The sequence below is a fragment of the Heterodontus francisci genome, chromosome 34, assembly GCF_036365525.1.
Source record: "Heterodontus francisci isolate sHetFra1 chromosome 34, sHetFra1.hap1, whole genome shotgun sequence".
Taxonomy (NCBI): domain Eukaryota; kingdom Metazoa; phylum Chordata; class Chondrichthyes; order Heterodontiformes; family Heterodontidae; genus Heterodontus; species Heterodontus francisci.
In genome coordinates this window covers 45,566,030-45,579,764 of record NC_090404.1, presented here as the reverse complement: position 1 = coordinate 45,579,764, position 13,735 = coordinate 45,566,030, and the positions used below count along the sequence as shown (strand labels likewise).

The window sequence follows — 13,735 nt, the reverse complement described above, 5'->3', positions numbered from 1 at the left end:
GTTTTCAGTGAGGTTCTGCAGGGATCAGTACTGGGTCCTTTGCTTTTTGTTCTATATATCAATGATTTGGACTTGAATGTAGGGGGCTTGATTAAGAAGTTTGCAGATGGTACAAAAACTGACCATGTAGTTGATAATGAAGAAGAAAGCTGTAAACTGCAGGAAGATATCAATGGACTGGTCAGGTGGGCAGAATAGTGACAAATGGAATTCAATCCGGAGAAGAGAGAGGTAATGCATTTGGAGACAGCTAACAAGGCAAGGGAATACACAATAAATGGTAGGATACTGAGAAGTATAGAGGAACAGAGGGACCTTGGAGTGCATGTTCGTAGATCCCTGAATATGGCTGGGCAGGTAGATAAGGCATACCGGATACTTGCCTTTATTAGCCAAGGCAGAGAATATAAGAGCAGGGAGGTTATGCTGGAAATGTATTAAACACTGGTTAGGTCAGAGCTGGAGTACTGCATGCAGTTCTGGTCACCGCACTATAGGAAAGATGTGATTGCATTAGAAAGGGTACAGAGGAGATTTATGAGGATGTTGCCTGGGCTGGAGAATTTTAGTTATAAGGTAAGATTGGTTAGCTGAGGATTGCTGTCTTTGGAACAGAGGAGGCTGAGGGGAGATCTAACTGAAGTGTATAAAATTATGATGACTCTAGATAGAGTGGATAGGAAGGACCATTCCCCTTGGCTGAGGTGTCTATAACCAGGGGGCATAGATTTAGAGTAAGAGGTAGGATGCTTAGAGAGGATTTGAGGGGAAATGTTTTCACCCAGAGTGTGATGGGATCTGGAACTCACTGCCTGGGAGGGTGGTAGAGGCAGAAACCCTCATATCATTAAAAAAAATACTTGGATATGTACGTGAACTCCCTAACCTACAAGGCTATGGACCAACAGCTGGAAAGTGGGATTAGCTGGATGACTCCTTGTCAGCCGGCATGGACACAATGGGCCGAATGGCCTCCTTCTTTGCTGCAAATTTCTATGATTCTAAGTTGAGGAGCAGCCCCTTCAGGTAACTAGATGGCAGCTGTCAGCTCTCACACTGAATGTTTATAAAACCCATGGACTCCTCGAGACTGCAAACATCACATGCAGCCTGGGAGTGGGCGAAGCTGCTCAAAACCCTGTTGTCCAGGATGCTCATCCATCCGGGCACTAGGACCCGGTTCAGAACAGACTGTGAAGCCCCGCCCACTAACTGTGCCCTCACCAAGATGGCCACACACGTGACCTGATTACGCCCTGTCCAGGATGGCGTCCAATGAGCCCTCCCCCCCTGGGCCTGTCTCCATGAGGTAAACATGGGGTCTCTGGCCTACCCCAGATCTCTATGAAGTGCACCCATGACTCGAATTCCGCCCCTGTACCCACAATCTCTTCCTGCCTCCCGAACCACCTGATCCATCTCAGTCCCTCTCCATCACCCACACTGCACACGCTCAGAGCACATTCTGATCCCCCGCTGCTACACTCGGCTCTTGTAGTCATTGATAAGGGACCTTCTGGCCCAGGGGGAGTCCTGGGTAACGAATCCACCATTGAAAGCTGCAAATGTTGAATGGATATTTTGCATCATTCCATGGAGATTGGGGTCGGAGAGGCAATGAACAAAATTATTAAATAAATTATACAAAAACCCGAGTGCCTGGGCCATCAACTATGGTGTGAAGTACACTGGGAATTCTGTTCTTCATCCACATTTGGACTCTGGAATTAGAGGGATGTTTTCATAACTTGTAGTTGACACCAAACTGGGTGATAGAACTAATAATGTGGAGCAGTGCACTAAAATTTAGGAAGACATAAACAGACTGGCAGACTGGACAGATAAATGGGAAATGAAATTCAACATAGTGAAATGTGAACTGGTTCATTTTGGGAGGAGGAATAAGGAGGCCAGTTATTGGTTAGAATGTAAGAAATTAAATGGAGCAGAGGAGCTAAGAGATCTGGGAACAGAGTCACATAAATCACTAAAAGGAGCAACACAAGTCGATAAGAGAGCAAAGAAAGAGCTGATGTTCTTTTCGAGAGGAATACAATGTAACAGCAGGGAGGGAATGTTACATTTATAGAGAACCTCACTTCGAAGGACTATGAGCAGTTCTGGTCTCCAGATTAAAAAGGATATTGAAGACTGAAGAAAGTGCAGAATAGATTTACAAAGATGTCACCAGAGAGGATGTTACTATCCAGCAAGATTGAGCAGGCTGGGGATCCTTTCTCTGGAAAAGAGAAGACTAGGAGATCTGATAGAGGTCTTTAAAATTATCAGTCAGTCAGAACAAGGGGGCAGCAATATAATACAGACATTAACAGGTCAAATAGAGAACTTAGGAGGAATTTCTCTACTCAGAGTGGTGAGAATGTGGAACTCTCTGCCACGTGGAGTAGTTGAAGCTGATAACAATGATGTGTTTAAGGGGAGGCGCAATATGTTTATGAGGGAGAAGAGAATAGAGGGATGGGGGGGCAGGGCGGGATGAAGCAATTAGATTGGGAGGAGGCTCATGTGTATTATAAACACCGCACAGACAAGTGGGTCTGAACGGCCAGTTTCTGGGCTCTAATTCTGTGCATAGACAGCAGGGGTGGATTAATGCTCAGGTTTACAGGGCCTGGGGTGGATTAATGCTTGGGTTTACAGGTCCTGGGGTGGATTAATGCTCGGGTTTACAGGGCCCAGGGGTGGATTAATGCACAGGTTTACAGGGCCCAGGGGTGGATTAATGCTCGGGTTAACAGGGCCCAGGGGTGGATTAATGCACAGGTTTACAGGGCCCAGGGGTGGATTAATGCACAGGTTTACAGGGCCCAGGGGTGGATTAATGCACAGGTTTACAGGGCCCAGGGGTGGATTAATGCTCGGGTTAACAGGGCCCAGGGGTGGATTAATGCTCGGGTTAACAGGGCCCAGGGGTGGATTAATGCTCGGGTTTACAGGGCCCAGGGGTGGATTAATGCTCGGGTTAACAGGGCCCAGGGGTGGATTAATGAAAGGTCTGGCTCTAGCATTTATATTCTGACCCCTAGTACTAGGTTCCTCAACCAGCAGACATAGTTTCTCTCAATTCTATCTGTTCCAATCAATATCTTGAATACTTCATTAAAAGCAGCCTTTAATCTTCTAAATTCCTGGGAATAATACCATTGTGAGGTGATGAATTTTGGCACACGGCATAGGAAGAGGAAATATACACTTAATGGCACATTTATAAAGAGTGTGCAGCGTCAAAGGGACCTGGGGGTTCATGTGCAAAGATCTTTGAAGATGATAGGACATATTAAGAGGATAGTTAGCAAAGTATTTGGGATCATGGCTTCATTAATAGAGGTATTGAATGCAAATCGGAGAAATTATGCTGAACCTCTGTAAAAGTCTTGTGAGGCCCCAACCAGAGGATTGAGTTAGGTTCTGATCACCACACTTTAGGAAGGATGTGAAGGTCCTTACAGGGTGCAGAGGAGATTTACCAGAATGGTTCCAGGAATGGAGGAATTTAGCTACAAGGTTAGGTTGGAGAAGCTGGGGTTGTTCTCCTTGGTACTAAGTAGGTAGAGGGGGAGGTCTGATCGAGGTGTACAAGATTATGACAGGTTTATTAAGGTAGACAAAGAAAAGCTGTCCCCATTAGCTGATGGTGCAAGGACTAGGGAACACAGATTAAGATTTCAGGGAAGAGATACAAGAGGGATGTGTGGAAGAAGTTTTTTTACTCAGTGAGTGTTAATGACCTGGAACTCACTGCCTACGAGGGTGGTGGAAGTGGAGATGATCAATGATTACAAAAGGAAATTGGATGGGCACTTGGGGAAAATAAACCTGCTGGACTACGGGGATAGAGTGGGGGAATGGGACTGACTGGATTGTTCTACAGAGAGCTGGGATGGAATCAAAAAGCTCATTGTCCTCCTTCTGAGCTGTAATGACTCCATGATTCATTTGTGTAATCTCTCCTCGTAATTTAACCCTTGGAGTCCAGGTATTATTCAGGTAAATCTACACTGCACTCCCTCCAAGGCCATTATATCCTTCCGAAGGTGTGGTGCCCAGAACTGAACACAATACTCCAGGTGTGGTCTAACCAGGGCTTTGTGTATCTCAGTGCTTTTCCAGTCCCGTTCTAAGGAGAACAACCCCAGCCTATCCAATCTTTCCTCATAGCTGCATTTTTCCAGTCCTGGCAACATCCTCGTAAATCTTCTCTGTACCCTCTCTAGTGCAATTACATCCTTTCTGTAATAAGGTGACCAGAACATCACACAGTACTCAAGTTGTGACCTAACCAATGAGTTATCCAGTTCCAGCATAACCTCCCTGCTCTTATCTTCTATACCTTGGCTAATGAAGGAAAGGATTCCATCTGCCTTATTAACCACCTTATCAATCTGTCCTGCTATCTTCAGGGAACTGTGGACATTCACTCTAAGATCCCTCATTTCCTCTACACTTCTTAGTATTTTCCCATTAATCGTGCCTTGTTTGACCTCCCCAAATGCTTCACCTCACTTCTCCAGGTTGAATTCCATTTGCCACTTTTCTGCCCATCTGACCAGACCATCAATATCTTGCTGCAGCCTACAGCTATCCTCCTCGCTATCTACCACACGGCCAATCTTTGTATTGTCTGCAAACTTCTTGATCATGCCCCCTACATTTGCGTCCAAATTGTTAATATATACCACAAAAAGCAGGGGACCCAGTACTGAGCCCTGCGGAACACCACTGGAAACAGCCCTCCAGTCACTAAAACACCCATCAACAATTACCCTTTGTTTCCTGCCACTGAGCCAATTTTGTATCCACCTTGCTGCATTTCCCTGGATGCCATGGGATTTTATTTTTTTAACCAGTCTGCCACATGGGACCATGTCAAAAGCCTTCTTCACAACAGCATTACTACTATTGAGGTCCTGCTTGCCAATTTCCGACCAGCTCTCAAAATTCTGACTGCAGGACCACATCCCTCTTTCTACCTATGCTGTTAGTACAAATGTGGATCATGACTGCTGGCTGCTCACCAGCTCCCCACCCCCCACCCCAACCCCTCAACACCTCTCTCAAGGTGCTCTTCAACCTTCCAGTGCCATTCTTGACCCTGACACTAGGGAGGAAACACACCATCCTAGATTCACATCTGCAGCAGCAGAAACACTTGTCAATTCCCCTAACTAATGGGTCTCCCATCGCTATTGTTCTTCCAGTCTTCCTTTTGCCCCCTGTGCAGCTGAGCAACCCGTGGTGCCATGAACTTGGCCCTGGCTGCACTCCCCAGATGAACCATCACTCTCATCGGTATTCAGAACTGAATACTGGTTAGACAATGAGATGCACTCAGGAGTCTCCTGCACTACCTGCTTGTTTCTTCATGATTGCCTGATGGCCACCCATGGTCTCTGTCCCTGCATACTCTTAAACCTGTATGGTGACCACATTTATCAACATGCTGTCCAGAGAGCTCTCAACCTCACATGTGCCGCAGTGACACCAGCCGCTGTTCATGCTCCGAAATCCGGAGCACCAGCTGCTGCGACTGACAAAACTTCCTGCACAAATGATTATCCAGAACATGGAAAGTATCCTGGTGTTCCCATAAGGCACAGGATGTGCCTCAAGAAGGCTGTAAGAAGAGAACCCATCGGGGTGAGGCCTCAATGGAAGCTGCAAGAGAAGGCAGCCAGCAGGGGCAGCTGGAGAGACAGAGAGAGAGAGAAAACGCCTACTCTCTGAAAATATACATCGAAAGGCTGTGAAAAGTTGAACCCTTTTTTGAGAATTGAGGTTTGCGGAGGTGTAAAGGGCCCACAGGATCATCGGAAATCACATTATCCACGGCTGTCCAGGTCATAGGTGCTTGGAGAAGGGAGCGAAGAAAATATTGTTGTTTTGAAAAGTCTGTTAGATCCAGCACATTGCAACTGGGAGGAATTTGGGACTTTTAACTACAAACAATTTTGGCATCAAAAAGGATGGTGTTAAAGTATAACTATGTGGCGTGAGATATTCAAGTGTTGAAGAAGTAAAGAAAATAACTGATTGTAATTAAGGGTGTCAGCTATTTACAAAGGGCTATTTAGTGAATTGGGGATTTCTTTCCGTTGTTATAAAAGACTTAAAACCTGAAATTTCATGTAATTTGTTAAATAGGCGTTCATATCTCGTATTTGTCATGTTGACGATCTCTCTGAGGTTGGAACAACGAGAAAGTGGGTTTAATTTGGATACCTCTTTTTCCAGCCCACACAATGGGCCATAAATTTTGTGTTTTCGAGAGCACGGGATGTGCACTGTAGAGGTTGGAGCAGCCCTATCAATCCTCTATCTATTCGATAATAAACCTTAGTAATACTAATAAACGTTACTACTTAAAACTAAAAGAGAAGACTCACCAGCTACTCACTTCCCTTCTGTTGGTGTCAGTTAAATCTCAGGAAGCTGCCCCTTTATTCTGATGAAAACTGGAATGTTTAATTTCCAGCTCCTTGGACAAACTTCCGAACTTTGGAGAAAGGGGAACAAAGCTACAATACTTACCAGCCAATCAACTCACAGGCTTCCTGACTCGGTGGAAACGGGAGAAGAAACCGTGAAGTGGCGGCGGCGCCCAGGATGGGGGAGCGGCTGCACCATCGCTTTAATGGTGCCCCGTCCCTCTCCCCGGGGCCCTCGCCGCACGAACGCCGAACCCGGCAGCTCTGATTCGGGGCCTGAGAGCCGCTGAGACTCGGTGTTGTTCAGGCTGTTTTCGGCCCCGCTCAACTTCCGGGAGCCCCACCGCGCATGCTCCACGACGACATGCGGGTTCCGGGGGCGGGGCCTGCACGCGCCTGCGTGTTGCGGCCCTGCTGAATGAGATAGGCCTTGTTCCTCCGCGCCGGGCATTCTGGGCAGCATAAGCTGCCATTTCTCCATACTAGAATTGACGGGAAGTTCATGTTTCGTACTCAGCGAAATAAAATGGCATAAAACAGTGAACATATATTAAGGACGCGCGCGTTTGCTGGCAACGCAACCACTCGGTGGTGCCTCACTGGCACATGCGCAAATGCAGTCACATTGAAACGTCACGGTCTGCAGCTGCCAGTAATAAATATGGCGCTGCTCAATTTGACACAAAAAAACGAATTAAACCCAAACTGCCTCAATGGTCAGCATCGCATTCAGATCCACGCTACCTCCCTCGATCGCTGCTTCAGTCTCTACGTCCAGTTGCACGCTCAACTGCCGCTTTAGCTCCCTCGCCCGTCTGCTCGCCATTCCCGAATATTCGTCGCTCCCTCCCGCTGCTCTGATTGAGATGGTCAATGGCCTTTACCCAGCATTCTCGGCGCTGGAAAGCAGTGTGCAGGCGCCGTTCAAAGCAGGATTAGTAGCATGCGCAGTGCGAATTACATCTGCAGCAGAGGGAGGGATACTGCTGGTGGAGGTTGAGTGAGTGAGGGAGGGAAGGATGGTGCCAGGATGGTGCGGGGGATGGAGGCGGGGAGGGATTGGGGTGGGGAGAAGGGTGGGAGGGATTAGGGCGGAGGGAGAAGGGGGCGAGGGATTGGGGCGGGGCGAAGGGACGGATGGGTACCGAGGTGGGGGGGAGGGTGCGATGGTGCCTTGGGGTGGGGATGGAGGGATGTTGCCCGGGTGGAGTGGGGGGAGGGATAATAGATGGTGCCGGGGAATGGTGGGTGGGCAGGCCTCAGACACACCCGGTGTAGCCTCAAAACTCCCAATAAGAAGCTCCCGGTCCTGTGTTAACACCGAGCGGGGCGGCAGCTGCGAGGCTTCTCCTGGTGACAGTCCTGGGGTTAACGGCTGCCAGTTTTCCAGCTCTTTTGGAGGAACTAAGGATTAATAAACCGTAATCTCAAAGGACAAAATTTTAAAGGAAACTGAGCTCAGTTATAAAGGGGCCTGAGGGAGGGAAGGAGAGAGGAACCATTTGGGACACAGCACAGGGCAGGAGGTCCCCCTTCCCCCACTCCCTGATTCCACAAAGACTCCCCTTGGACTGGGCCACACCTGGGCAGGGCTGGCTCAAGCTGCTAGGCTGAGCTGTGGACTGGGAGGAGTGGGGGGGTTTGACTGACAGGCTTGGGGAGGGGGATATCAGGGCAGGTACAAACACTGCTCCCCCGTTTCCTCATGGGATCTTTTACTGGAGTCGTGTTGCTGAGTGTTTCTGAACTCTGTCTCCCTATCTCGGTAATGTCGGTGGATTGTAGGTTGCTGTGACTGTTGGACTATATTGCCTCTTCTCATTCTTCCTCCTTCTCCCACTTTGAGTTCCAGGCTGCAGGCTCCGGTGGCTCGATGTGCCTAAAACATTAACTCTGTTTCTCTCTTCACAGATGCTGCCTGACCTGCTGAGTATTTCCAGCATTTTCTCCTTTTATTGCAGATGTCCTGCATCCTCAGAGTTTTGTTTTTGTTTTATTGCAGGCGTTGCTCAGAGAGCTCAGTTGCGATACACAGACGGACCAACTAAAAGCCGGTTTGTATCAGGATGTGTGCTGGATGTGGAAGTCGGTCCCTGACCTCCAGTGTAGGTCTTTTTTTGTTGCATCAGTTTGATCTGGAGTGGAGATGGAGGAGCAGCTGCTGGGTTTAATCCCGAGTACTTTGAGAGATGAGGTTGCAAAACGGACAGCAAGCACTCAATGTGAAAGGGTATTGTTTTGGTAACAAGTATTTCGGTAGAGGTTTTAATCTGTTAAACATATACAGATTTTTTTTTCACTTCATTCTTGGGATATGGCAGTCACTAGCAAGACCAGCATGTATTGCGAATCCCCAGTTGCCCATTGAGAAGGTGATGGTGGGCCTTCTTGAACCGCTGCTGTCTGTGTGGTGAAGGTGCTCCCACAATGGACATAAGGTCATAGAATTACATAGCTTAGAACAGGCCCTTTGGCCCATCTTGTCTGTGCCGGCCATCAAGCACTTATCTATTCTAATCCCATTTTCCAACACTTGGCCCGTAGCCCTATAGGCTATGGTGTTTCAAGTGCTCATCTAAATGCTTCTTAAATGTTGTGAGGGTTCCTGCCTCTACCACCCCTTCAGATAGTGTGTTCCAGATTCTAACCACATGAAAAAAAAATTCCTCAAATCCCCTCTAAACCTCCTGCCCCTTACCTTAAATCTATGTCCCCTGGTTATTGTCCCCTCCGCTAAGGGAAAAAAGTCTCTTCCTATCAATGCCCCTCTTATTTAGTATACCTCAATCCCTCCTCAACCTTCTCTGCTCTAAGGTAAACAACCCCAGCCTATCCTGCCTCTCTTCATAGCTGAAATGCTCCAGCCCAGGCAACATCCTATTAAATCTCATCTGCACCCTCTCCAGTGCAATCACATCCTTCCTATAGTGTTGCGACCAGAACTGAGCACAGTACTCCAGCTGTGGCCTAACTAGCATTTTATACAGCTCCATCATAACCTCCCTGCTCTTATATTCTATGCCTCGGCTAATGAAGGTAAGTATTCTATATGCCTTCCTAACCACCTTATCGGCCTGTGCTGCTGCCTTCAGTGATATATGGACAAGTACACCAAGGTCCCTCTGACCCTCTGTACTTCCTAGGGTCCTACCATCCATTGTATATTCCCTTGCCTTGTTAGTCCTCCCAAATGCATCACCTCAGACGTCTCACGATTAAGTTCCATTTGCCACTGCTCCACCCATCTTACCAGCCCATCTACCAGTGGCGCAGTGGTTAGCACCACAGCCTCATAGCTCCAGGGACCCAGGTTCGATTCTGGGTACTGCCTGTTCGGAGTTTGCAAGTTCTTCCTGTGCCTGCATGGGTTTTCGCCGGGTGCTCCGGTTTCCTCCCACATCCAAAAACTTGCAGGTGATAGGTAAATTGGCCGTTGCAATTTGCCCCTAGTGTAGAGAGGTGATGGGGAATATGGGATTACTGTAGGGTTAGTATAAATGGGTGGTTGTTGGTCGGCACAGACTCGGTTGGCCGAAGGGCCTGTTTCAGTGCTGTATCTCTAAAATAAAAAAATTTTTAAAAATCTATACCGTCCTGTAATCTGAGGCTTTCCTCCACACTATTTAAGACACCACCAATTTTCATGTCATCTGCAAACTTACTGATCATAACTCCTATATTCACGTCGAGATCATTAATGTGCACTACAAACAGCAAGGGTCCCAGCACTGATCCCTGCGGTGCACCACTGGTCACAGGCTTCCAATCGCAAAAACAACCCTCAACAATTACCCTCTGCCTCCTGCCACTAAGCCAATTTTGGATCCAATTTACCAAATTGCCCTGGATCCCATGGGCTCTTACCTTCTTGACCAATCTCCCATGCGAGACATTACCAAAAGCCATGTAGACTACATCAACAACTTTATCCTCATCTACACACCTCGTCACCTCCTCAAAAAATTCAATCAAGTTTGTTAGACAGGATCTCCCCCTAACAAAGCCATGCTGACTATCCTTGACCAATCCCTGCCTCTCCAAGTGGAGATTAATCCTGTCACTCAGAATTTCTTCCAATAGTTTCCCAACCACAGATGTTAGACTCACTGGTCTGTAATTACCTGGTTTATCCCTGCTACCCTTCTTGAATAATGGTACCACATTCGTTGTCTTCCAGTCCTCTGGCACTTCTCCTGTGGGCATAGAGGATTTGAAAATTTATGTCAGAGCCCCCGCTATCTCCTGTCTTGCCTCACATAACAGCCTCAGATACATCTCATCTGGGCCTGGGGATTTATTCACTTTTAAGCCCTCTTAAACCGCTAATACCTCTTCCTTTTCAATGCTAATATGTTCGTTCAAGTATATCACAATACTTGAATAGTGTTAGGGAAGGAGTTACAGGATTTTCACCCAGTGATGACGAAGGAATGGTGATATATGTCCAAGTTGGCATCAACTTGTATTTATGTAGTGCCTTTAATGTAATAAAATATTCCAAACCATTTCACGGCAGTGTTATAATGAAACATTTGACACTGCACCACATAAGGAGATATTAGAGTAGATGAATAAAAGTTGGTCAAAGAGGTGGATTTTAAGGACTGTATGAGGTAGAGAGGCAGAGAGGATTAGGGAGGGATTTCCAAAGCTTATGGTCTTGGCAGCTGAAGGCACAGCCACCAGTGGTGGAGCAATGAAAATCAGGGATGCTCAAGATTCCAGAATTAGATGAGCCCTGATCTCTCGGAGGGTTGTAGGGCTGGAGAAGATTATAGAGATAGTGAGGGGTGAGGGCATGGAGGGATTTGAAACCAAGGATGAGGATTTTAAAATTGAGGTGCTGCTTAACTGGGAGTCTGTGTAGGTCAGTGAGCACAGTGGTGATGGGTGAACAGGACTTGGTTCGAGTAAGGACACAGGCAGCAGAGTTTTGGATGATCTAAAGTTTATGGAGGGTAGAATGTGGGAGGCCGGCCAGGAGTGTGTTAGAATAGTCAAGTTGAGAGGTAACAAATACATGGATGTACGTTTCAGAGGCAGATGAACTGAGACAGTGGCGAGGTCTGATGATGTTACTGAGGTGGAAATAGGCGGTCTGAGTGATGGTGCTGATATGCAGTCGGAAACTCATCTCGGGGTCAGATATGACACCAAAGTTATGACCGGTCTGGTTTAGCCTCAGACAGTTTCCAGGGAGAGGGATAGATTTGGTGGCTGGGGAGTGGAGTTTGCAGCAGGAACTGAAGACAATGGCTTCAGACTTCCCAATATTTAATTGGGGGAAATTGCTGTTCATCCAGTACTGGATGTCAGACAAGTCAGGATGACGTGTGATTTGGAGGGGAACTTGGAGTGATGGTGTTCACATACACCTGCTACCCTGGTCATTCTAGATGATGGAAGTTGATGGTTTGGGAGGTTGTGTCAAAGTTCTGGTCGAGTTGTAGATATATAAAATACCTCTCCTCTCCATGCCCCACACACCTCACCCTCTCTTTCCTCCCTCCCATAGTGGCAGTCTTGTGTAGGTCCAGACTGGGTGGCAGGTTCGCTTCTCTGAAGGACATTAGTGAACCAGTTGGGGTTGTACGTCAATCCAGCAGCTTTCATGGTCACTTTTTCCTGGTGCCGGCCCCATAAATTACCAGATTCATTCAGCTCCATTTCACAACCTGCCTTTGTGTTTTTGTGGGTTCTCTTACATACATTTTTTCTGTTTTAAATCAATTTCTCAGGGTTTTAGAAGGGGAGGAATTTCAGCTGTGAAATGCAAAGCAATAGTGAGATCAGGATCTGAAGTGTCACCCAGTTTATCGTAACCCAAATTTCACTGGATTTTGAACGTGGAAGGAAAAAGCACTGATCACAGTGGGAAGCAACTGTACACATGTTCTGTGTGTGGACGAGGTTTCATCCGATCATCTGCCCTGTCGATTCACAAGCGCAGTCATACTGGGGAGAAACCATGTAAATATGGGGACTGTGGAAATGGATTTAATTATCCAGTAGAGCTGGAAACTCATCCACACAGTCACACCCTGGAGAAGCCGTTCACCTGCTCTGAGTGTGGGAAGGGATTCACTCGTTCACACTGGGGAGAACATTTTAAATGTCCAGACTATGGGAGCTGCTATTAATGTTCTGCTGACCTGATGCCCCATAACTGTGCTCACACTGACGAGAGACCATTCAAGTTTTCTCATTGCGGAACTGCGTTCAGGCGATCATCTGATCTCACTGCACACCAGCGAGTTCACACTGGAGAGAGGCCGTTCACCTACTCAGAATGTGGGAAGGGATTCACTACTTAATCACAACTGCTGGAACACCAGTGGGTTCACACTGGGAACAGGCTGTTCACCTGCTCAGAGTATTGGAAGGGATTCACTCGGTCCTCCCACCTGCCGAAACACTAGTGAGTTCACATGTCACTCGAGGTTGAGAAATTTCCGTCAAATTGCGAATTTCTGACATTGGAGTTTTGGAAATCCATTGTTGGCTTGTTCCTTTCCGATTGTGACCTAAAGATTGGCTCTAAAAAAAACAATGTGACTGTCAGTTTGCTGTCAGTTCAGTTAGTTACGTTTTTTTTTTAAGCCACCCAGAGGTTTTTTTTTATCTGTTTTTAAGTCATCTTTATTTTTTATAGTCTTCCACCTTGGTGGAAATGAACTTCAAACAGAAAAGCAAATGGGTGAAACTGCATACTCCTTCACAACTTCAGTGTGTCTGTCTTCTGTAAATGGCCAAAAAGGAGGTGTGTGTATACACAGACCAATTCCCAATGTTTGTTTTTGCCTTCATGGGATATCTTAGCAGAGACCATCTGAGAACTGACACAGCTCATTTGACATGGCTTCAAATGAATGGTGCACTATCAGTAGCTGGCAAGTCGCTGGTCTGCAGCAAAAACATTGGTCTGTCAATAGGAATTTGAAACTTGCTTCCATTTACACAGCCGTCTGAGTCTGAAGTAATTTCTGAAAACTCTGTACAAGCTGGTTACTGAATGTGAATATCCTGCAGTGAGCATGAACTGTATAAACTTAATATGTCCTGTGCATTGCAGCAACTGAAGTGATCTGGAATTTCCACTTATCGGTTTGCTCAGGTGTATGGCTGAATTCCATTCATTGTTCATCTCCATTTTCACTGTCTACTGACCCAGTCACACTCTAAACCTGTAGTCAGTATGAAGCCATTCATCATAGTGATGGAAGACAAGGTGTATAACTCTGGCCATCTTTCTTCAATACGTGTTTTGGCATTACTTAAGATTATCTGGA

General features: G+C 46.8%; 1 protein-coding gene across 2 annotated transcripts in view; it reads right to left on the bottom strand.

The window, feature by feature from the left end:
* The window catches only part of LOC137349432 (zinc finger protein 229-like), a 188,127-nt gene that overhangs the window by 5,631 nt on the left and 168,761 nt on the right, over window positions 1-13,735 (bottom strand). Inside the window, exon 1 of one of the 2 annotated variants that reach the window (XM_068014951.1) lies at window positions 6,550-6,784. The gene's annotated coding sequence lies outside the window, so the exon portion shown is untranslated. The other variant, XM_068014952.1, reaches the window with a different exon arrangement.